Genomic DNA, 23,963 nt, shown 5'->3' on the forward strand with positions numbered 1-23,963 from the left:
AAAGGGGATGTGAGACAGAAAGTAAGACTGGCAAAGAGAGAATAAGAATAGAATGGCAGTCAACATCAAAAGGAACTGAAAAATCTTCTACCGGTATGTAAATTGTAAGCAGGTAGTAAGAGGTGGATTAGGGCCTACGAGGGACAAAGAAGGTAATATATGCTTGGAGGCACACAGCAAGACTAAAATATATAATCAGTACCTTGTTTCGGTGTTTAATGAGGAAGAGGAATCTGACAAAATATCAGTAGAAGCGGAGAGAGTAGGGGCAATGGATAGGGTCAAAACTGAGAGTGAGAAGGCACTGGAAAGGCTGGCTATGCTTAGGGTAGATAAGTCACCTGGTCTGGATGGCTTGCATCCCAGGTTGCTAAAGGAAGTGAGGATGGAGATAGTGGAAGGGCTGGCAATAATCTTCCAATCTTCCCTAGATATGGAAGGAGGTGCCAGAGGATTGGAGAGTGGCAAATGTGACCCCCTTATTCAAAAAAGGGTGTAAGGACAGTGCTAGCAACTAAAGGCCAGTTAGTTTAACATCATTGGTGGGTAAGGTTTTAGAAACAATAAGCAGGGAAAATAATCAACAGGCACTTGGAAAGCTTTGAGTTAATTAAGGAGAGCCAGCAAGGATTATTCATTTTTGGGTTTTTTTATCTAAGGGGTGGGAGGGATCCTCGGAAGTAGGGGTGTTATTATTGGTAATCTGTTGCGGTACGCCAAGGAAGAAAATTGTCTTGCGTGTCTTTGACACTTTATTTTTATATTCGTTCATGTGACGTGGGCATCGCTGGCTAGGACAGCATTTATTGCCCGTCCCTAATTGCCCTTGACAAATTGTTGCTTTGAGTTTTATCTCCAGTCTTTGCAAACAATACGGCAAATTTACCAAATAAACTGTCAAAGCTAAAGTAGCTATTTTTGTTTTTACGCTTGGTATTTAGGTTAAGCTCCAGGTCCATTGATGGCACGAGGATTCATACATGATAGTAATCAGAAAAGAATACTACCAAAATACAGGTTCACATCCACAGGGTGCACAAATTGCTTAATAGCCAATGAAATACTCTTAAAACATGGATGAAGAATTTACACAGAGTTTCTTCACTTGGCTGCCATGACTCTGGCAAAACAGCCACAGAAACCCCATTCTTTTTACATCATTTGGACATTTTTCTGCAATTTCTAAAGCTCTACCACCAAACTGAATGACAGAACCACATGGAAATTCTTCCTTAAAACCATTATTGTTATGTAGGCAAATGAGACACATTCACATACCGGGCCAAATTTTATTAGTGAGATGCCGGTCCTGCTGTTGGGACCAGAACCAGGCACGAGGCACGTTGGGGGCAGGAGCAGCGAGCCGCATGCAATTTAGTGACGGCCAGTCCATTAAGCCGAAGGAATGGTGACACCCGACCGAATGCATAGACAGTGTTGGGCCTGGAGGCGGGGCGCAGAGCTTCAGGTTACGCCTTGGCAGGTACTGACAACCTGGGAGAGGAGGAGGTGATTGCAGAAACTGAAGAGATGGCTGAGAGGGGACCCCGGGTGGCCCCACACTTCCCTAATGCCTCCCTCCAACTGCTTTCGCAGGCTGCAAGGGGGAGGAGGGACATCTTGTTCCTGAGGGATGGGAGGAGGAGACCTGGGACCAAGCAGGCCTGATCCCAGATCGTTGAAGTTGTCAGCAACTGTGGGGTCACACATAAATGGATTCAGTGCCGCAAGCGGCTCAACGACCTCATCCGGACTGCGAAAGTGAATACCTTTTAATGCATTCAACCTCTTGGGCCTTACCTCTGGCAAAGCAGGATGGTGTGTTGGGAGGAGTTGGATCAACCCCCCTCCCCGCCAGACGTGGGCAAAGGCTCATCGGATGCAAGATGACCGACAGGTGAATGACAAGGTGCCCTGAAAGGTGGCCCTGTCATAGTGCAATCTCGCAAGGTCCCTAGAGAGGGGACACCTACAGGAGGCATCTGTGTGCCCCCATCAGTGGCAGCTGTACTGCCAGCAGCTTTTGTGTTGGGATTGATGTCACTGGGAGACCAACAGCTCCCTTTCCTCGGTCTGAGAGAGAAGATAGCACGCAATCGGAGAGAGCAGGCAGAGACCGACAGTGGGCTGCCCATTCTAATAATATAAAAGCAAAATACTGCGGATGCTGGAAATCTGAAACAAAAACAAGAAATGTTGGAATCACTCAGCAGGTCTGGCAGCATCTGTGGAAAGAGAAGCAGAGTTAACGTTTCGGGTCAGCGACCCTTCTTCGGAACCCATTCTACATGTTTTAACACCAATGGAGGAGGCCATGGAGCTGGCTGGACCACAAGACGGCTGGAGCATTGCCGACAGAGAGGCAGGAGCATTTTCCCAAGACAGTAAGGCTGCCTTGGGGCACAAGGACGGAGCCATGCAATTCATCAGGCATCTGGTGCCCACACACATCTGCAATGCAGGAGTGCGTGCTACAGCAGGAGGGCAGACCTTTGACCCTTACAAGTCTCTGTTCACTCATGCAGGTCAAGAGTGCCAAATCATCCTTCAAGACCACAGAGAAGCCTGCCACGTCTGATGTGGAGGACGGTGCCTCAGAGGGTCCATTGGCCCCCCATACTCCTGCACTCTCTGCCAACCCAGATACTCCCACCTCAGTAGGTTTGCACAAGTTTAGATCTGGGCACAAAACCTGGTGAGCACAGCACGTATGCGCCCAAATAGCTGACGAAGGCTGTGACAGCCCAGGCTCATGATGTGCCTTTGGTGTCAGCGGCAACACAGAAAATGCTGCAGCTGCAGCAAGAGGTCCAGCAATATCTGGCAGAGATGCCAGAGGCAATCAGTGCCCAAGCGTGGATGATGGAGGAGTCCATCCAGGCCTTGAGCTCAGCATTGTCTCTGACTGGTGCAGGGGTGGCGTCCTCCATTGAGATAAGCTCATGCAGCAGAGAACTCTGTCTGCAGGTCATTCATGCAGACCTGCATAGCCTTGTCTTGACCAGGGGCACAAAGCAGCAGTGGCAAGGTGAGAGAGGGAGTCATCACCAGGTCCTCTGCACTCTCAGATCAGCATGGAAGCAGAAGTCTGCCTTGCTCAGGAAGCGGAGCAGCTGATTCCCACAGCTGGGGGTTCCTCTAAGGGTGCTCCTGGTGCAGACAGCTGCCAGTGTCGCCAGATGCCCCTTCATCCCTAACACCAGCTTGAGTTCACCGCTGCAATATTGGTTGGTCCTAAGGCAACCAATGCCAGGGAAAACCAACCAATCATATAAATAAACAAAAGCCAAATACTTACCACAAACACAATCCCAATCGCCGCTGCTCCTGATCCCTTCTTGATGCTCTTATCCCTCCTTTGAGGCCGCAATCACTTCCTCATACCCCGATCACTCCTCCGGGGCTCTGCCTCCAAACCCATGATCCTGACTCCAAAATTCACAATCCCTATCCTCGTTACCTGTTCCTGATCCTGAGACCCTGATCCTGAGTGCAACAACTTGCCTTTGAGCTGCTGCACAGTGCTCTCCTTATTCTAATGAGATCCAAGGTCCAATATGCTGGGCTCCTTGGACCTCACCAAATAACATTTGGCATCACTCTGTACCAAGGCTTCTCTTTGTGAGGATAGCTAACCAGCTTTCTTTACTGTGAATGAGCCAATGGCGAGGCTCTAAGCATCAACCCTACTCAGTTAGCTGCAGACAGAGAGGCAAGGGCAGTTATGGTGATAATGACTTTGTTCAGGGGGTTGCAGGATCATGCAATCTCAAATGCTGACCTGCACACTTCTCAGTTCAAGAAAGATGCAAAAGGAATTTAAATAGTATTTAACAATCGCCGCTGCCACTCATTGTCACAGCCAGATCTTTCACTGCAAGAGTATATTCCTTTTACAACTCATTGCAATCAACCTTGATCCATTACAGAATAAACCCAATCTTATTACCACCTTTAGTGTTCTGAGTTCTATTTGTCTTGCATATTACATTGTTCTAAGTTTAGGATCTCAACTTAGATGTTCTCTCTGGTAGAGAAATGCAAGTCAATCATGTAAATGGTCTGACCATCTGATTTTTCAGGGTTTGCTGTATTGAATTTTACAACAGCGTATCTCAGGGTGTAACAACGTGCCCCCAGGTGCTTGATCTGGATGGCTTGCATCCCAGGTTGCTAAAGAAACTGGGGATAGAGATAGCGGAAGGGCTTGCCATAATCTTCCACTCTTCCCTAGATATGGGGGAGGTGTCAGAGGATTGGAGAGGAGCAGATGTGCCACCCTTATTCAAGAAAAGGTGTAAGGACAGTGCTAGAGCTGGATTTTATGGGTCCCCTGACGTGGGGACGGAGGCAGGGGACCCACAGAATTGCAACAAGAGACAAGCAGCAGAGGGCCTGCTGCCAAGCAAATTCATCGGGGGCGGGATAGGCCGACAACAACCTTCCCGCCCAGAAGCCAGCTGAGGCCCTAGTGGCCTATTAATGGCCACTTAAGGGTCTTCTCTCCCCCGCGGCTGGGATTTAACCATGCATTAATTCTTTAAATACTAGCCATCGCCGATCTACCGTCAAACCTTTTTTCTAATCCACCATGGCCAACTTGCTCCTCATACCTTCATAATTGCCCTTGTTTTAATTTAAGACCCTAGTTTCGGACTGAAGTACATCTTTTTCAAACTTAATGGAAAATTATATTATACTATGGTCACTTTTCCCAAAAGGTTCTTTTACCATCGTATTATTAACTAGCCCTTTCTCATTGAATAATATTAGGTCCAAAATAGCCTGTTCCCTAGTTGGTTCCTCAGCATATTGCTCCAGAAAACCATCTCAGACACATTCCAGGAATTCTTCTCCACAACATTGGTACTCATTAGATTCACCCAGTCTATTTGTAGATTGAAATCACCCATGATTACTACATTGCCCTTGCTATGTGCACTTCTAATTTCCTGATTTATACCATGCCCTACATTTCCACTACTGTTTGGTGGTCTGTAAACCACTCCTATCAATAATTGTTGCCCTTTGCTGTTTCTTAGCTCCACCCATACAGATTCTATATCCTGTTCTTCCGATTGATGATCCTCTCTCACTAATGCACTGATCCCATCCTTTATTATCAGCACTACCCCACCTCCTTTCCCTTTTTGCCTGCCCTTCCCAAATGTCACATATCCTTTAATATTCAGTACCCAGGCTTGGTCACCCTGCAGCCACGTCTCCGTAATGACAATTAAATCATACCCATTTACTTCTACTTGCACCATCAACTTACCTACCTTGTTGCGAATGCTGCGTGCATTCAGATAGAGTGCCTTTAATTCTGAAGTTTTAACATTATTTTGCATTTTGACCCTAGTTGGTTCTAGCATTTGTTTCTGCTGCTTTCCACTTTCATTCACAGCTTTTCTACTTCCCATAACCAGCTTTGTTTCTCTCCCATCTGAATTCCATCACAGGTTCCAGGTATGAGGAATTATAGCTTTTTAAAATTCTTTTATGAGATGTGAGTGTCGCTGGCAAGGCCAGCATTTTCTGCCGATCTCTAATTGCCCTTGAGAAGGTGGTGTCGAGCTGCCTTCTTAAACTGCTGCAGTCCATGTGGTTTAGGTAGACCCACAGTGTTGTTGGGAAGGCTTTTGACCCAGCAACAGAGAAGGACTGGTGATACAGTTCCATATCACGATAACGAGTGATTTGGAATGCAAGTTGCAGGTTGTGTGTTCCCATGCGTCTGCTGCCCTAGTTCGTCTAAGGTGGTAGTAGTCATGGGTTTGGAAGGTGCTGTTGAAGGAAGCTTGGCGAGTTGATGCAGTGCATCTTGCAGATGGTACACACTGCTGCCACTGTGCATCAGTGATGGTGGGAGTGAATGTTTAAGGTGGCGGATGGGGTGCCAATTAAGCGGGCTGATTTGTCCTGGATGGTGTCGAACTTCTTGAGTGTTGTTGGAGTTGCACTCATAAAGGCAAATGGAGAGTATTCCCTCACACTCCTGACTTGAGCCTTGTCGATGGTGAACAGGCTTTGGGTGAGTCAGGAGGTGGATTACTCGCTGCAGAATTCCCAGCCTCTGACATTAACTACAGTATTTATATGGCTGGTCCATTTAAGTTGCTGGTCAATGGTAACGCCCAGGATGTTGATGGTGGAGGATTCAGCAATGGTAATGCTGTTGGATATCAAGGCAACATGGTTAGATTCTCTATTGTTGGAGATGTCATTGCCAGGTACATGTGTGGCGTGAATGTTACTTGCCACTTATCAGCTCAAGCCTGAGCGGACTTGCTGCATGCAAGCATAGACAGTGTCAGTATCTGAAGAGTCGCGAATGGTGCTGAACATTGTGCAGTCATCAGTGAGCAACCCCACTTCTGACCTTATGATGGAAGGAAGGTCATTGATGAAGCAGCTAAAGATGGTTTGGCCTAGGACACTACCCTGAGGAACTCCTGCAGCAATGTCCTGGAGCTGAGATGGTTGGCCTCCAACAACCACAACCATCTTCCTTTGTGCCCGGTATAACTCCAACCAGTGGACAGTTTTCCCCCGATTCCCATTGACTTCAGTATTTCAAAGACTCCTTGATGCCATACTCGGTCAAATGCTGCCTTGATGTCAAGGGCAAACACTCTCACCTCACCCCTGGAATTCAGCTCGTTTGTCCATGTTTGAACCAAGGGAGTAATGAGGTCTGGAGCCCAGTGGCTGTGGCAAAATCCAAAGTGAGCATCGGTGAGCAGATTAGCTTCAAGATTAGGTTGGGGAAGCTGGGGTTGTTCTCCTTGGAGCAAAGGAGGTTGAATGGAGATTTGATAGATATGTAGAAGATTATGACAGGTTTAGATAAGGTCGACAAAGAAAAGTTAGCTGGCGGTACAAGGATGAGGGGGCATAGATTGAAGGTTTTGAGCAAGAGGTGCAGCAGGGTGTGAGGAAGAACCTTTTTTTACTCAGTGAATGGTAATGACCTGGAACTCGCTGCCTATGAGGGTGGTGGAAATGGAGACAATCAATGATTTGAAAAGGAAATTGTATGGCCACTTAAGGGAAACCAACTTGCTGCGCTTTGCTTATAGAGCAGGGGAAAGGGACTGATTGGTTTGCTCCACATAGAGCGACCATGGACTTGATAGGCCAAATGGCTTTCTTTTGTGCCACAAATGACTCTGTGACTCTAAAATCTGAAGGAATGAGACTCCACACTTTTCAGCTCCAAGGAGGTTGCTTGGGCACGATCAAGACTGATAAGGCTGATTAAAAGTTTACTTACATTTGAATGGACAAGTCCTAACTTCTTCTGGTGTGTTTAGTGGGTATCTAGTGGTTAAATACCATAACTTCATGCCCCTTATGGGTTTGAATTGTGAGTTTCTTGGCAAGGTATAGAAATCGTGCAATGTCTGGAAGAGCAGGGCAACTCAAACAGCAACTTCTGGATTTCCATGTTTAACTGTTCATGTGCAGATGCCGGAAGTTGCTCTCCAATTGACTCCATTGTAACACTGGGTGCTGATAACCTCACAATCATTTTTACTGCAAAATCCAGGCCTATGCGACAGCATGCATGGCTGGGAGAGGCAGGGGGTGTGGTTGGGTGGGGGGGGGGGGTGGGCGGGGGTGGTGCTGAGGTTAGCGGGAAGCTATTCCCAGGCAGGATATTTCCTCAGCTCAGCCTGGCAAATCACAGGAGGCCAGCAGGTGGAGGTGGGACCCAAGTTCCTTTCTTTAAATTATTTTCATTGCCACTCACTAAAGGGGTCATTGGGTCAGAAACAGAAATCTTTTGAGCTGGTGGGCACGGCACCATCCGAGGGCAATTTGACCATACTTTGCAAGTGCCTCATTATGGCAGGCATCCCAGATGAGTCCTTCATAACAAAGGTATCCATTATTGAAATACTAACAAAGGAAGTTTCCTCCAACAGCAGAAAATCTATCAGGGCCAATGTTAGACTTGACACAGCACTAAAAACAATGGAAAAGAAAGAGTACAGGCTGCATAATGAGCAGGCAACCCGCAACTGAAGGTTTTCCAACCATGCCCTAAGTGCAAATTATCCCTCTTATGAATGCTTGCTAATTACCAAAGTTTAGTAAACATCACAATTTTCATATACCTCCAAATCTCACTCACTGAGCCTGGTACTTACAAAAATCCTCCTTTTCTCTGACCCCAATAATATTTTTATCTCTGAGATATAAATACAATAAAGCACAGAACACTAAAGAAAAGCTATTTTACAAAGAAAACGGCTACTTACATAAGCAGTTCAAATGTCCAAACTCAGTTATTTTGATAGCTTTGCAGGCAAATGGGCTGAAATCAGACTTCATTATATCGGTAATAAACACATTGGGGGCTAAATTAGATAGCCCCCAAAAACGGGCTCCGGGAAAGCAAAGTGTGATTAGCCCCCACCCGTTCTATGCAATGTAGGCAGCATACCAACTGCATGCAGCCTGTGCTAATCATCACTGGCTGCAGACATTAGCAGAGGGCCCATAGCTTCTTAGCACTACTTAAAACTAGCCTGCACTGCTTAAAGCCAGTCTGTACCTCTTAAAGGGGAGGTGTACTGAGACTGGAGTAGGTGCTGGCAGTCATATTGGACGTCAGAATCATAGAGTCATTTATGGCATAGAAGGAGGCCATTCAGCCCATCAAGTCCATGCCGTCTCTCCACAGAGCAATCCAGTCAGTCTCATTCCCTTGTTCAATTCCCGTAGCCCTGCAAATCTATTTCCTTCAAGTGGCCATCCAATTTCTTTTTGAAGTCATGGCCTCTGCTTCCACCATCCTTGTGGGCAGTGAGCTCCAGGTCATTACTACCCTCGTCGTAAAAAAATTCTTCTTCATATTCCACCTGCAATCCTTGCTGTGTCTCCTACTCCTTGTACCATTAGTTAATGGGTACAGTTTTTCCTTGTCTAACTTATCCATGCCTGTCATAATCTTGTACACCTCTATCAAATCTCCCCTCAATCTCCTTTGCTCTAAGGAGAACGTACAAGGCATTTCCAACCTAACCCTGTAACTAAAATTTCCCATCTCTGGAATCATTCTGGTGAATAAATGTGAATCTGTCCTTGCAAACAGTGAGGAATGAACAACATGGGAGAGAGCAGGTTTCAAGGTTTTTGACGTTGCACTGGAGGTCTTGGTAGAGGAGCTGGGAAGGGCAAGAGAGGTCCTAAAAAAAGTGAGGAAGAAGGCCCTCAAGACACACAATCATAATGCAGTGGGATCAGGTAGTTATGGAGGTCAATGCTCGGAGTCAAGCCCCAAGGACCTGGATACAGTATCGCAACAAATTCAATAACTTCACTCAAGTGGGCAAGGTCAGTGAATGCCTCTTCAGATCCCACAACTAAGGCCCTACCAAATTCACAGCCATAAAAAATGTGCCCCGGACCATGAAATCTCATGTCCTCTATAAAATCGGCCATTTTGCGAAATTTGCATGTTTTATTCACTGACAAGACTCACCTTGCTGATTGCTGGGCATGTTACAAACATCGTGCATTTTAGTGATTGGCACAAGGCTCACCTCGCTGGTTGCTGGGCATTTTGTGAACATCTCGTGTTAATAATCGACACAAGTTTCACTATGCTGATTGGTAGATGAGGGAGGGTTTCTGATGCAGTTTTGAGAGATGCAGTCTCAAGTATTAGCAGACAAGTGAGAATGCCAGAATGAGCAAATCATAAATGGTCACAACTATTAATGTAGTACAGCGAGTGAAAGAATTTTGAAGTCAAATTCCGCATGCCAATCAATGGTGGAATACTGTTGTGTACAAACTGCAATGTTTCACTGGATCACATGTGGCAACAGGTCAGCGCCACTTAGAGTCTGAAAGCCATTGCAGCAGAAAGAGAGCGTCTGACACCGCACTGCTGGAAAACAAACATGGAAAAAAACAAGCAACGATTTCATTTTTTTATCGAAAGACAGCTCCAAAAATCATCAGTTTGTTACAATGGAACTTGTGGATGCTTTTGCAAGCGCCAACATACCATTGGAAAAACTTGTCACCCAAAGCTGTGGGTATTCAGCACAATGTGCAAAATGCTGGTTGCTTGCCAAGTGCAAATAAACTACGACAGGATTACCTACTGAATGTTTTTGCTACACATTGTGAAGAGATGAAATCTCAGATTAATGCATGTTAATCTTTTGCAATTATTTGTGCTGAGTCCACCAATGAGCAAGCCCTGTGCTGCATGTTTTGATGATTTTACGTCTGGTGAGGCCAAAGATGTATAGTCGGGAAAGCTAATAACAGTGCTCGCAGGCGGCGTCCACTTAGAAACTGTTAATTACGCCACTGTTTCCCAAGCGATAATTAAAACTGGTTCAAAATACGGTGCAGATTTCAACAATGTACCCGCAAGACGGCCGCTAGGTTTTACCGGGCAGCCTCCTGGGGGGCCTGAGCCACCCATGATGGGAGGAGGCTCTTAAGTGGCAGTTAATTGGCCACTTACGGGCCTTAATTGGCCTGGGGAGGGAGGGGGGGTGGGCAGGCCATCTCCTGTCGCCGCCATCCCTCTGAAAATTGCAGGGGGGGGCAAGAAGGTGACGGGAACGGCACATCCCACCTCCCACTCAATTTTATGACACCCCTGCCTTCAGCCCACTCCAGCAGGGTGCGTAAAATTCCAGCCTCTGACGGTGCTGAATTAAATACCTGTATTCAACAGGTGTTTTCTTGCATGGCAAAGATTGGACAAGCAGTGAAAAGAAAGCAGCTCAGAGGTTTTAACAACCTTCTGTGGTGTTCCTGAAAGCTGTGCGTATCTTTGACCCTGTTGATGGTGCATTTAAATTAGTTTGATGCGATTCCTGGCTTCGACAAGGGTGGAGATTCCCGCTTATAAAAGCATTATAAAAGATTGTACTTTGCCTGTGCTGCAGTTTTGGAATGCAGAATCTCCCACCTTGCAAGGCTAGCATGATTCCAACAAACTCTGCCACATAGGCAAACAGATTGTGTAACACTTAATGACACATTTCCCTCTCTCTGGCCGGTTACAACATTGAATCATCTGGAGATGGCTGAACTTTGTATTTTTTTTTAAGAATAAAAGGTTTGGGACTGAGTTTGACCTGAGAGTGGAAAGTAAACAGTTACTGGAAAACACCTACATACAAAGAACCCAACAAGGGGGGTTGTTTTCTGATTTAAAGGGACAAATGTTTACAAACAAGTGAAAAAGGAGTGATTTATGGTGACCATGTGACTTGTTTCTGGAACAGTTTAATTTCAATTTGAACTGTTGAAACAGTTGTTGTTTCTGCCTGGAGATGAGAAAAACTGCCCACCTTTCTCTTGGAAAAGGAATCCTGCATCTCGAGAAGAAACCCTGTAGTTCAATTGTGGCAGATTCCTATTTCCTCCTGTCTCTGAAGAATCCCTGCATCAAGCTGTACTATGGCCTCCTGTGTTTTCAGAAATCCTGAATGTTTGCAGAAATTTTTCATCTTTAAAAGATTTGAACAGAGTGTATAAGAATTGACACCTGTTGCTGCACACCTGATGGAAGATCTATGTGAAGCTTCTGCATTTGACATTCTTTGAACACTTACCCAAAATAGACTGTTTATCAACCTCACCTGGAAAGACTCTGAGTGGCATCCAACTATCCAACTTTGGAACACCTAGCCAAGCCAAAGGACTTCCAACTATTTGCTTTGTATAGTTTTTTTATCCCTCTATTTCTTTGTAATAGCTGTAAACAAAAATCCCTTTTTTCCCGGTTAACCAGTTTTCGGATGTATATGCATGTGTGTGAGGGCTAGGGAAAAATAAGGAGCTTTAATATTTCAATTCGCATATATTTTTACTCCATTATTGGTTAAGACTTGGTTTTATAATAAAAGGATAGCTTAGCTGTTTATTAAAGAAACCTGGTTGGTGTGCTTTATTCTGGGGACAAATAGAGTATCTAATTGACTGTTTCTGTTTTGGGACTGAATTAACAGTGCACTTCTCCTGCCTCGGTTGTAAAATAGGACAAAGTGGAGCACAACTGGAGGCACAAGGAGCTATCCAGAGGGGAACAGGCATACCTGTATGTCTTAATCCTCACAAAGCAGATGATCCTAAGCCAATGGACAGACTAAAACCATCAAAAATGAAGATAACTATACCTAATCCTCCTTTAACATTCCACTTCCCTATCATTTCCTCTGATTTACAAACTGCAGATGTTGTAAGCATGCACCTCTTACTTCCCCACCCCACCCAGTCTCTGTACTACAACCTTACCTGTGTGCCTTTTTCCTTTCAGATACCCAAGAGGAACACCAAGAATAGAGTAATGATGAAGACACAGCACAGTCACTTGATTTCACACTTGCAGCCACCGGCTCAGATACTGACACTGTGTATATCTTAGAGGAAGGATCTGCACATGGTGAGACACCAGGCACAAATGTGCTGTGGCTAGGGCAGGACCCAAGAATAGTGCAGCTGCCAGCTCAGCAAAAGTTGAAGTTAGAGTCATGGAGAGATACAGCACAGAAACAGGCCCTTCGGCTCACTGAGTCTGTGCCAACCAACAACCACCCATTTATACTAATTCTACATTAATTCAATTAATTCAATATTCCCAACCACATTTCCACCATTCTCCTACCACCTACCTACACTATGGGCAATTTACAATGGCCAATTTACCTATCAACCTGCAAGTCTTTGGCTGTGGGAGAAAACCAGAGCACCCGGCGGAAACCCATGCAGTCACAGGAAGAACTTGCAAACTCTGCACAGGCAGTACCCAGAACCAAACCCGGGTCGCTGGAGTTGTGAGGCTGCGGTGCTAACCACTGCGACACTGTGCCGCCCATTGCACTTGGGTTTTACAGAGATCACATAGATTACATAGGGTTCCACTGCAGAGGACTCAGATGTGTAACTTGATGATGCAGCTGACAGAATAATACTGATGAGTATTGTTACGGTTAGGTAAGGAGGGGGTCCCAGGCTCCCCTCTTGTCTTTCCTCTTATTTGACCGCAACAGGGTTTATTCCTTTTAAAGCACTGCTTGTGCTTACCACCTCAGTGAATGTTTATCTTTAATGCAATCGTGAAAGAAGCAATCGGACAGGTTTTCTTGAGTTTAAACAAGACGTGAGTTTATTACACTTAACAATCTAAAACCTATCTAGAATAAATAATACATTAATTCTACACATTCACACACACACAAATAGATTACAGAGGGAAAAGTAGATTTTGTGGTTGGATTAGAGACCAGAATAAATGGAAATTAAATACACAGTCAGTGAAGTTGGTTGATTCAGTGGTCTTCTGGTTGAAGTTGTATTCTTGAAGTCCTTGGCTGGTCAAAGTGCACTTTATGGCTGACCCGCTTGGCTCAAGGATTTCTTGGAAGCAGACTTGTAAATGGCTCTCATCCCTGGCCTTGGTCTGGAGCAAATCTGTAGGTTTGGAGGGTCCACAGTCGCAGACAGGGTTCAAACTTGTGTTATCTGGAGACAGGCAGAGAGAGAGAGAGAGAGAGAGAGAGAAAGAAAAAGGCACACAGCCTTCCTGTTGCTACACAGTCTGAGTTACTGGCCTGTCTTTGTTCAAGGAAACCTTTTGCCTTTCACAGAGATGGACAGAGGGTCATATGATAGCCTCTGTGGTATTCACTGGATTCTTCGAATGATATTCAAGATTCGGAATTGGCTCCCCAGTCCCCAGGATGCCTATATTTACACTTGGAGGGGGTTTGCTCTTTCAAACCCAAAGTTTTAGAATTGACTTGAATGCAGTACTAATGAAGAAATCTTAGGTAATTCAATCAATTAGAGCATGCCATTGTTCTGGGTCCATACTGCCCAAACCTCTGTCTCCAGGTGGATCTTTGGAATGCAAAAAGGTGTTTCAGATGCAAATTGCTGCTAGTTTTTCAAAAGTTAACTGCAGGATTTTTTTTCATTAAAAGTTTAATGTAAGTGGATTTTTTCCATTCAAAGTTTAATGTAAGTTTCCAACCAATGAATTAATAATCCCTCATTAGGCATATTGTGTTTTCTTGACAGTATGCACAACACAATGGTTAGTGCATTGGGAAGCCCGACAGAAAGGCTGCAGTCAATATCAAGGAGCACGGAGGAGTCCAGTACCAATTTGGCACAGGGCTTTGTGCAGAGCTTGGAGCCCATCCTTTCCAGTATGGAAGTGGTGGCCAACTCCATTAGCACAGTTGTAGACTCAACCATGATGCAGCTTCTGATGTTGACGTTCCACCAATGTCTGAGTGCTGTAGTGGAAGTTCAGACCACTGTCATGCAAAGTCAGCTTGCTGACATGCAAGCTTAGACTGCTGTCATCAGGACTGTGTTCAAAGGGGCTAATAGGGTGTTACAGCAGTCCAGCAAAGTTGTCCTACAACAGGTTCGTAGGATTACTGAGATGCCGCCCTGGGGGAGTAACAGGTAGGTGGCAGTATTTGTCCTCCCAGTCCTGCCACTCTGCCGATGCACTTGCAGTTGCCTATCTGTCAGCCAGTCCAGATTGCTGCCACTCATTCCAAGACAATGCGATTCATAGCCTGACCTTCTGGGCCCAGAGTTGCTCTAGGTCATTCTCCAAGGCCATCTGCAGTCTCCTCCATTGAAAGTGACCAACTGTACTGCAGCCATTGTAGTAGCACTGCAGAGGAGCACTAGGTCAGACAAAGGCATATGGAAGACAATTGTTACAGAAATGCACAAGGGTGATTAGATTAATTTTGCGATCACTAGATCATGATTTCATTTAGAAATTTGGTTTGGAATGTTTATTTTGTGGTGGCTTTTATTTTTGCATTGTGGCAAGCAGACACTCTGATGGTCAGTGACAGAGGGAAGGTATGGTGTAGGACTGTTGTTGAATAAGGATTTGGGGTTGTGGCAACTGGTATCACTCTTGAATTAGCTGTGTTCAAATGAAATTCTTCTGTTCACTTTTAACAATGGTATCACATGACTTTCATGCAAACATCTCAATTTACATGTTGCACAGTGTGATTTTACTCTGAAGACTATACATTCTTGACACCTGTGTGAACAATTTAGGGTGGGAAATATTCTTATTTTAACTGGTGGAACTAACCATTTTCAGCACTGTGTATTCTGTTTATTAACAGCAATTGAGCACTCATCAACTGTTGTGCAAAAATACATTAACCTCTCGCTGAAAATTTAAGTTAAAAAGTCAGCATTAATTGAACTATTCTTATTATCAGTATGATCCAAACACCCCCATGCAAGATTAATAGGTTGATTCTCCTTCAGTCTGCAGAGTGCCAACGCCACATAATCAACATGGAGAAAGTTCCCATTAACTAGCACCATAAAGTTACATATCAAGGTCATAAATAATAGAATTTAAATATATAATACTTAGCTGCATTGGCTAAAGAACGAAAATAGATCAAAGAAACCTAGTGAATGGCTGCATGTTATTCAAATATTTGTATAATAATCAACAATTAAACTGTATGACTATTTAACATTCTCTTGCAATAACCCAAGTTGTAACTCCTCACTTTGCTAACTTATATTCTCAAACTACAAAATCATGAGGGGTCAAATAGAAAAAAAATGTTCCCATTGGCAGAAGGCTTGAGAACCAGAGGACACCGATTTAAGATAACTGGCAAAAGAACCAACGGCAACATGAAGAAAAACTTTTTAATGCAATGAATGGTTAGGATCTGGAATGTGCTGCCTGAGAGTGTGGTGGAGGCAGATAAAATTAGGGATTTCAAAAGGGAATTGGGCAAGCACCTGAAAAGAAAACATTTGCAACGCTCAGGGAAAGGGCAGGGGAGTAGGACTAGTTGAGTTGCTCTTGCAAGGAGCCAGTGCGAGAATGATGGGCTGAATGGCCTCCTTCTATGCTATTTCTATAATTCTATTCTTTAATTCTACGATAACTTTATGCACTATGTTTAACAGAGTTGTGACAGAAATGAAGCAGTCTGTCTCGCCTTGTCTTAGTCAATTTTCCTCTAATCTGATTTGCAGTTGCAAAGGATAAGAAAAGTGGTCAGAGACTTCTGACGCTGGGTCTCTGTGACCTTATGTTCCCCAGGGATTTCTAGGTGTTCCTGTGGGAAACAGAATGCTTGCATCTGCAGCAGGCACAAGTAAATTAAAGGACTGGCACATGAATAAGGTGAAAGGATTAGCCAAATGTCAATTAAAACCTACCAAGCATTGGCCAAAAGATATGTCAATGGCGATCTCTGTTCATGAAGTTAGTAGAGGATAATTGAGTCCAATCTTCACAGAAAAACAAGGTGGCTATTGAGTTCCTATAGTTAAAGACGATTACAAGAGATCATGTAACTGCATTTATAAAATTTACTTTAGTCTTCACCAGAATGACTTCCAAGAGAAATAGGTTTTAGGCCATGTGTCCAGCCCCTCTATAGTTAGAGGAACAGCAGGAAAGACATGGAGGGTCAAAAAAGCTAAGCCCCTTTTTCTTTAAGGAGCAGTAGGGTAGGGATCAGAAGCAGAGCACCTTTGGCTGTTGTTTTTGGACTGCAGCTAGAAGGACCTGAAGCTGGCACAGACACGATGTGGCCTCCTTCTGCACCGTAAACTTTTTATGATTCTATTACCACAGTCTAAACATAAAGAGGTAAAAATCTGTTTGCGCTGTACATGAACAGGGCTCAGTGATCAATCATTGCACCTGAATGGATTGGCCTGGAGGGCAGGGTCTGGAATAGGGAGGATGGGAGAGGAGGGTCCCATATTGGGCCTGGGGGTTGGGGAGGTGGGGAGAGGGCAGGGGTTGGGATCGTATGGGGGTGGAGAGAGAGGGTAGACATCGGGATCAGTTTGAATTAGACTGTTTGCAACATCAACATCTTGATTGACCCTGCCCTAACTTCCCACTCCCTATTATCTCCCTTAAAGCCTACTTACCTTCACCCTGTCTCAGCCCATCTGCTGCTGAAATCCTCATCCAGCTCTTTGTCACCACCACACTCAACAATTCCAAAGCTCTCCTTGCCAGACTTTCATTCTTCATGGAACATAAACATTAGCTCTTTGAAAACTCTGCTGCACCACCTCTCATTTATCCATCTTTTGATTGTTGTTTCTCGACTGTAACCAGAAGACCCTGAAGTTGGCTTCCATCACCACTGTCTAGAATTCAAGGGGACCTTGCTGATCTACAATGGTTTTTGGTCCACAATTCCTCCAATTTAAAATTCTTATCCTTTTGTTTAAATCCCTGTACAGCCTTGCTGCCCTGTATCTGCAACTTTACAAAGAACAAAGAAGAACAACAAAGAAAATTACAGCACAGGAACAGGCCCTTCGGCCCTCCAAGCCTGCGCCGATCCAGATCCTCTATCTAAACATGTCGCCTATTTTCTAAGGGTCTGTATCTCTTTGCTTCCTGCCCATTCATGTATCTGTCTAGATACATCTTAAAAGACGCTATCGTGCCCGCGTCTACCACCTCCGCTGGCAACGCATTCCATGCACCCACCACCCTCTGCGTAAAGAACTTTCCACGCATATCCCCCCTAAACTTTTCCCCTCTCACTTTGAACTCGTGACCCCTAGTAATTGAATCCCCCACTCTGGGAAAAAGCTTCTTGCTATCCACCCTGTCTATACCTCTCATGATTTTGTACACCTCAATCAGGTCCCCCCTCAACCTCCGTCTTTCTAATGAAAATAATCCTAATCTACTCATCCTCTCTTCATAGCTAGCGCCCTCCATACCAGGCAACATCCCGGTGAACCTCCTCTGCACCCTCTCTAAAGCATCTACATCCTTTTGGAGCTTTCAGAGCTCTCTGTTCCGCTGACTCTGGGTTCGTGTGAACGCCTGCACCCACTGCACCAGCCTTGCTTTAGGTCTCTTGGGTCCCATGCTTTGGATTACCCTCCCTTCGACAAGGTCCTCCTTAAAACCTACTTCTTTGTATTTTGGTCTCCCATTCTAATATCTCCAAAATATCTTTTGTCTCTGGTTTGCTACTCTTTTGTGATGTTTAAAGTAACTTTGATCAGTCTACTTCTCCCACCACTGCTGTACTTGAGAGACTTCAATATCCTGCTAAACCCGTGACTGGCCGCTGGTTATACTGATTTTTCAGCTTCAGCCTGCTCCTGGCTAGAAAATCTCTCGCCTGCACTGAGTTCATGCCTAAGATTGACCACCCGAGAGTATAGTAGCAGGAGGGTTTGGGGGATCAGAGGTGTCAACCTGTTGATGGGAAGTGGTGACCTGAAGTTGTTCCCTTCACACACCTGGGGGACAAGATCACACCTATGTTTGTGGCAGCCTGGTCCCTGCTGGTCAGTGCCTTCAACATTAACAACAACCACATCAAGAGTTAATGGCTAAGAGAGTAAACGCAACAAAATATGGAGTGGAGTCTCATAAGGTAGTTTGTGTTTCCCTCACGTTAGCACCATCTGGCAACTTCTGCAACCGAATAGGCCCCAGACGTATAGGCTTTGTCTTTCCTCCGGACACTAGCCTATGAGGTTGAGAGGGGTTGCAGATGCTAGGCAAGACTGCACCTCCTAAAACCATGCCTAGGCTATGCAGTGAACAAAGAAAGGTAACCTTTCTCATGTCTCCTTCTTCAGTTCAGAGTTCTTTTATGCCTGATTTCACCTCTGATGCACCTTGGAATTTGTTCTATGATAAAGGCACGATATAAATGCAAATTGTTGTGGAGTTTTATATAAATGCTGTGTGATTGTTTCAGTTATCTGGATGAAGCCTAATTATTATTGGCATTGTTGCCAAGAAACTTTCTCAGGCCTTCTTGCATTCCTCCATTGTAACTTTGGTGGAAGATTAGCAGAGACCCTGTTTATGCATGTTGATTAAATGGCTGGAGCAGCTTATTCAGCTGAGTTTACAAAGGAGAGTTGAACTGAATGAAGTCGCATTGAGATGATCAGATTCTTTGTTGAATGATGATAGACTAGAGAGTTCAAACAGAAGAAAATGTTACAAGAAAAGAATTGGATAAGTAAAAGTTACCTGTAAAAAGACAACTTAGCATAAAGATGGTAAATTTACATTATTTTAGTTTCAAAGAGCTTGATAATAGAATATTTCTCACACATTTCAAAGGGTACATGGTTGTAACATTCTGAGGGAACTACACCATTAGATGTCAGCAAAGCATTTTGCAACAGCAAGTCATGCAACAGACCAGCCCTAATGACTCTCTCTTTAATATGGGAACGGTAGCATAGTGCTAACGTTACTGCATTAGTAATCCAAAGGCCGAGATGAATGCTCCAGAGACACAAGTTCAAATCTCACCACGGCAGATGGTGGAATGCAAATTCAATTAATTAATAAATCTGCAATTCAAAGCTAGTCTCAGTAATGGTAACCATGAAACTACCAGATTGTCATGAAAATCCATCAGGTTCACTACTGTCCTTTTGGGAAGGAAATGTGCTGTTCTTACTTGGTCTGGCTTACATGTGATTCCAGACCCACAGCAATGTGGTTGACTCTGAAATGGCCCAGCAAGTCATTCAGTTGTATCAAACCGCTAGAGAAAAAAAAAAATGGATGGACCACCTGGCATCGACCTAGGCACTGGAAACGATAAAGGCACACCCCGTCTAGTTGACCCTGCAAACAACTAGGGTCTTGTGCCAAAATTGGGAGAGCTGTCCCACAGACTAGTTAAGAATTACATAGTCATACCTTATAGCCAACGTCCCAGACTCCTCCATCACCCTTCCTGGGTATGTCCTCTCCCATGGGCAGGATAGACTCACCGGAGGTGGTGGCACAGTGGTATACAGTCGAGACGGAGTGGCCCTGGGAGTTCTCAACATTGATCCGGAACCTATGAAGTCTCATGGCATCAAGGAAACTTGGGCAAGGAAACCTCCTGCTGATTACCACCGACTGCCCACCCTCAGCTAATGAATCAATACTCCTCCATGTTGAATACCATGTGGAAGAGGCACTGAGGGTAGCAAGGGCACAGAATGCACTCTGGGTGGGGAACTTCAATGTATATCACCAAGAATGGCTCAGTAATACCACCACTGACTGAGCTAGCAGAGTCCTGAAGGACATATCTGCCAGACTGGGCCTGCAGCAAGTGGTGAGAGAGCTAACAACTTGGAAAAATCTACTCAACCTTGTCCTCATCAATCTACTTGTCACAGATGCATCTGTCCATTACAGTACTGTTAGGACTAACCACCGCACAGTCCTTGTGGAGACAAAGTTGAATCTTTCCACTGAGGATATTCTACATCATGTGTGGCACGACCAGATTGAGAACAGATTCCAGCAGCTCAAAACTGGGCATCCATGAGAACCTGTGGGCCATTAGCAGCAGCAGAATTGTATCCAACCACTATCTGTAACCTCATGACCCAGCATATCCCTCACTTCACCGTTACCATCAAGACAGGAAATCAACCCTGGTTCAATGAGGATTGCAGGTGGGCATGCCAGGAGTTGCACCAGGCATACCTAAAAATGAGGTGCCAAACTGGTGAAGCTGCAACACAGGAGGGAGCATGCTGTAGACAGAGCTAAGTAATCCCACACCCAACAGATTAGATCTAAACTCTGCAGTCCTGTCATGAACATTAGTGGACAATTAAACAATAACAGGAGGAGGAGGCTCCACAAACAACCACATCCTCAATGGCGGGGGAGGGAGTCCAGCATGTCAGTGCAAAAGACAAGACTGAAGCATTTGCAACAATCTTCAGCCAGAAGTGCTGAGTCGATGTTCAATCTCTGCCCCCTCCTGAAGTCACCAGCAACACAGATAGATGCCAGTCTTCAGCCAATTCGATTCACTCCACGTGATATCAAGAAATTTATGAAAGCATTGGATAGAGCAAAGACTATGGGTCCCAACAACATCCTGGCTGTAATACTGAATACTTGTGCTCCAGAACTAGCCGCGCATTTAGCCAAACTGTTCCAGTATAGCCACAACACTGGCATCTACCAGAAAATGTGGAAAATTGCCCAGGATATGTCCTGTCCGTAAAAAGGTCAAATTCAATCCAGCCAATTACCGTCCTATCAGTCTACTCTCAATCATCAGCAAAGTGATGGAAGGTGTCACTGACAGTGCTATCAAATGGCACTTACTCAGCAATAACCTGCTCATCAAAACTCTGGTTTCTGCCAGGGCCACTTAGCTCCAGACCAAACATGGACAAAAGAGCTGAATTCCAGAGGTGACGTGAGAGTGACTGCGCTTGACATCAAGGCAGCATTTGACTGAATGTGGCATCAAGGAGCCCGAGCAAAATTGAAGTCAATGGGAATCGGGAGATAATTCTCCACTGGTTGAAATCATACCTAGCACAAAGGAAGATGTTTGTGGTTGTTGGAGACCAATCATCTCAGCCCCAGGACATCACATCAGGAATTCCTCAGGGTAGTGTCCAAGGCCCAACCATCTTCAGCTGCTTCATCAATGACCTTCCCTCCTTCATAAGGTCAGAAGTAGGGATGTTCACTGATGATTGCACAGCGTTCAGTACCATTCACGGGCTGCTTCAGTATCTGAGGAGTCATGTCCACATGCAGCAAGATGTGTGCAACATTCAGGTTTGAGCTGATAAGTGGCAAATAACATTCACACCACACATGTACCAGGCAATGATCATCTCCAACAAGAGAGAATCTAACTACCTCCCCTTGATGTTCAATGGCATTACCATTGCTGAATCCCCGACCTTCAACATTCTGGGGATTACCATTAACCAGAAACTGAACTGGACCTGCCATATAAATGCTGCAGGTCTGAGGCTGGGAATTCTGTGGTGGGTAACCCACCTCCTGACTCCCCAAAGTCTGTCCACCATCTACAAGGCTCAAGTCAGGAGTGTGATGGAATACTCCCACTTGCCTAGATGAGTGCAGATCATTGGAAAACTCAAGAAGCTCGATACCATCCAGGACAGAACAGCCCGCTTGATCAGCACCCCTTCCATCACCTTAAACATTCATCTCCTCCACCCTCCAGCACACAGTGGCAGCAGTGTGCACCATCTACAAGATGCAGCAACTCACCAAGTCTCCTTCATCAGCACCTTCCAAACCCGCAATCTCTACCACCTAGAAGAACAAGGGCAGCAGATTCATAGGAACACCACCACCTGCAAGTTCCCCTCCAAGTCACACACCATTCTGACTTGGAACTATATCGCCGTTCCTTCACTGTCGCTGGGTCAAAATCCTGGAACTCCCTTTCTAACAGCACTGTGGGTGTACTCACACCAGATGGACTGCAGTGGTTCAGGAAGGCAGCTCACCATTACCACAACAAATGTTGGCTTTGCCAGCACACTAACATCTCATCAGCAAATTAAAAAGATACAATAGATTACTGCAAAAGCTTCCCAAAAATGACCATGTTACAAAGGCACTAAAATTGTTCTAACAAAGCAGAAAAATTACAGAATTAAAAAATCAGAAATATGAAAAAAAATGAAGACCCCCCTGGCAGCACGAAACAGAATAGACAGACATCCAAGCACATAAATATCAACCCTGCTCTCAGAAGCCAAGAGGTTAAAAATTCATTAAGGCCGGTTTTCAGGCATGGGCGTCATGATTTGTGACCTGGCCGTACCCATTACTAGTGAGGCAGGCAACACGCAGACTTTGTGATGCCGCCCCATTTAAATGATTGTAGTGTTGGGCTGAGCACAGCCTGCACTGCCGACTGGCTATGCACTCAGCAAGGGGCCCAGCAGCGTGTGCTGATCGCATGTAGTGCAACTAGCTTGCTACTCTTAAATGGGAGTTGTACTCATTACAAGGCAGCTGATGCCGACTGCCTGTACTAACACTGCCTGCAAGTAGGAGCTACATAAATAGAGCACCAGGGAAGAATTCCATTGCTGCACACAGGTAGAAGCCACCCAATATCTCAGTGTTGCAGTGGATGCCCAGACAGAGATATGAGATCCATGTTTCCTGCCCAGCTGGTTCAGACTGCTGCCATCATGGCTACAGATGTCAGCTCTAACAGCAGCCCAGCAATCTGCCCTCCAAAAAATTACCAGGGTTGCTAAGGCGTCGCCCCTCTCAGGATGACAGTATTCGTGCTTCCAATACTGCCACTCCGCCAATGCCCTCGCTGTTATCCACTTAGCCAGCCAGCTGCTGTCCATGCTGAGGAAGTGCATTCAGAAGTCATGCTCTCAAGGCACAGAACTGCAAGATCCAACTACAGTCTCCACCAGGGAAAGGCAGCAGCTTTCCACCAGCCCTGCTGCAGCCACTGGGGTAGCACTATGTAGGAGTACTAGGACAGGGAAAGGCACCCACAACACAGGCAGTAAGGGTATGCACAAGGGCGATTAGTTCCATTTTGCCTGTATAATTGGATATGTTTGATAAAGATGTCTTGGCAACATTTTTGTTGGTGCCTTTTATTACAGGAGTTTGGCCAGCAAATGTGATGTGATGTTGCAGATGGATGGGAAGCTGGGGGATAGTGGAGCAATGATGGTGAAGGGATGCCATCCTCAGGGAACTGGAGTCTGAGTAGGCACTCACAGGCAACACATTCAGAGTGAAGGCCTTCCATATGCTTCCTCCCTCAGTGCAGAGTTTCCCTCTACTCAGCCTCGGTCCATCACTCTGTTGTGCTTCAGATGCAGAGGCAATTACAGCCCCCATATCTGTCACAGCCTGTACGTGGACAGGTCACCTGTGAAGATGCAGCAACACTCCCTGCCAAATTCAACAGCTCATCACAACACCTCCAAACACATGCCACAGTACTCTTGCATCTCATTGCATGTTCGTTGTAAGTGAATCCTGCATGCACTCAGTGGACCTTCGTGGTCCAAGTTTCAAAAACGTGCACCAAATCAGCTGGAAAGTCTGCTTGATGTCACAACTGGCCAGTTGGGGTGCTTCTGGCACATGCATGGCATTGTCCCCAGAA

At 45.2% G+C, this 23,963-nt stretch overlaps 1 protein-coding gene across 3 annotated transcripts in view; it reads right to left on the reverse strand.

The window, feature by feature from the left end:
- oxr1a (oxidation resistance 1a) overlaps positions 1-23,963 on the reverse strand; it is a 761,132-nt gene that overhangs the window by 467,441 nt on the left and 269,728 nt on the right. The window lies entirely within an intron of this gene.

This window comes from Heterodontus francisci, chromosome 5 (genome assembly GCF_036365525.1).
Source record: "Heterodontus francisci isolate sHetFra1 chromosome 5, sHetFra1.hap1, whole genome shotgun sequence".
Taxonomy (NCBI): Eukaryota; Metazoa; Chordata; class Chondrichthyes; order Heterodontiformes; family Heterodontidae; genus Heterodontus; species Heterodontus francisci.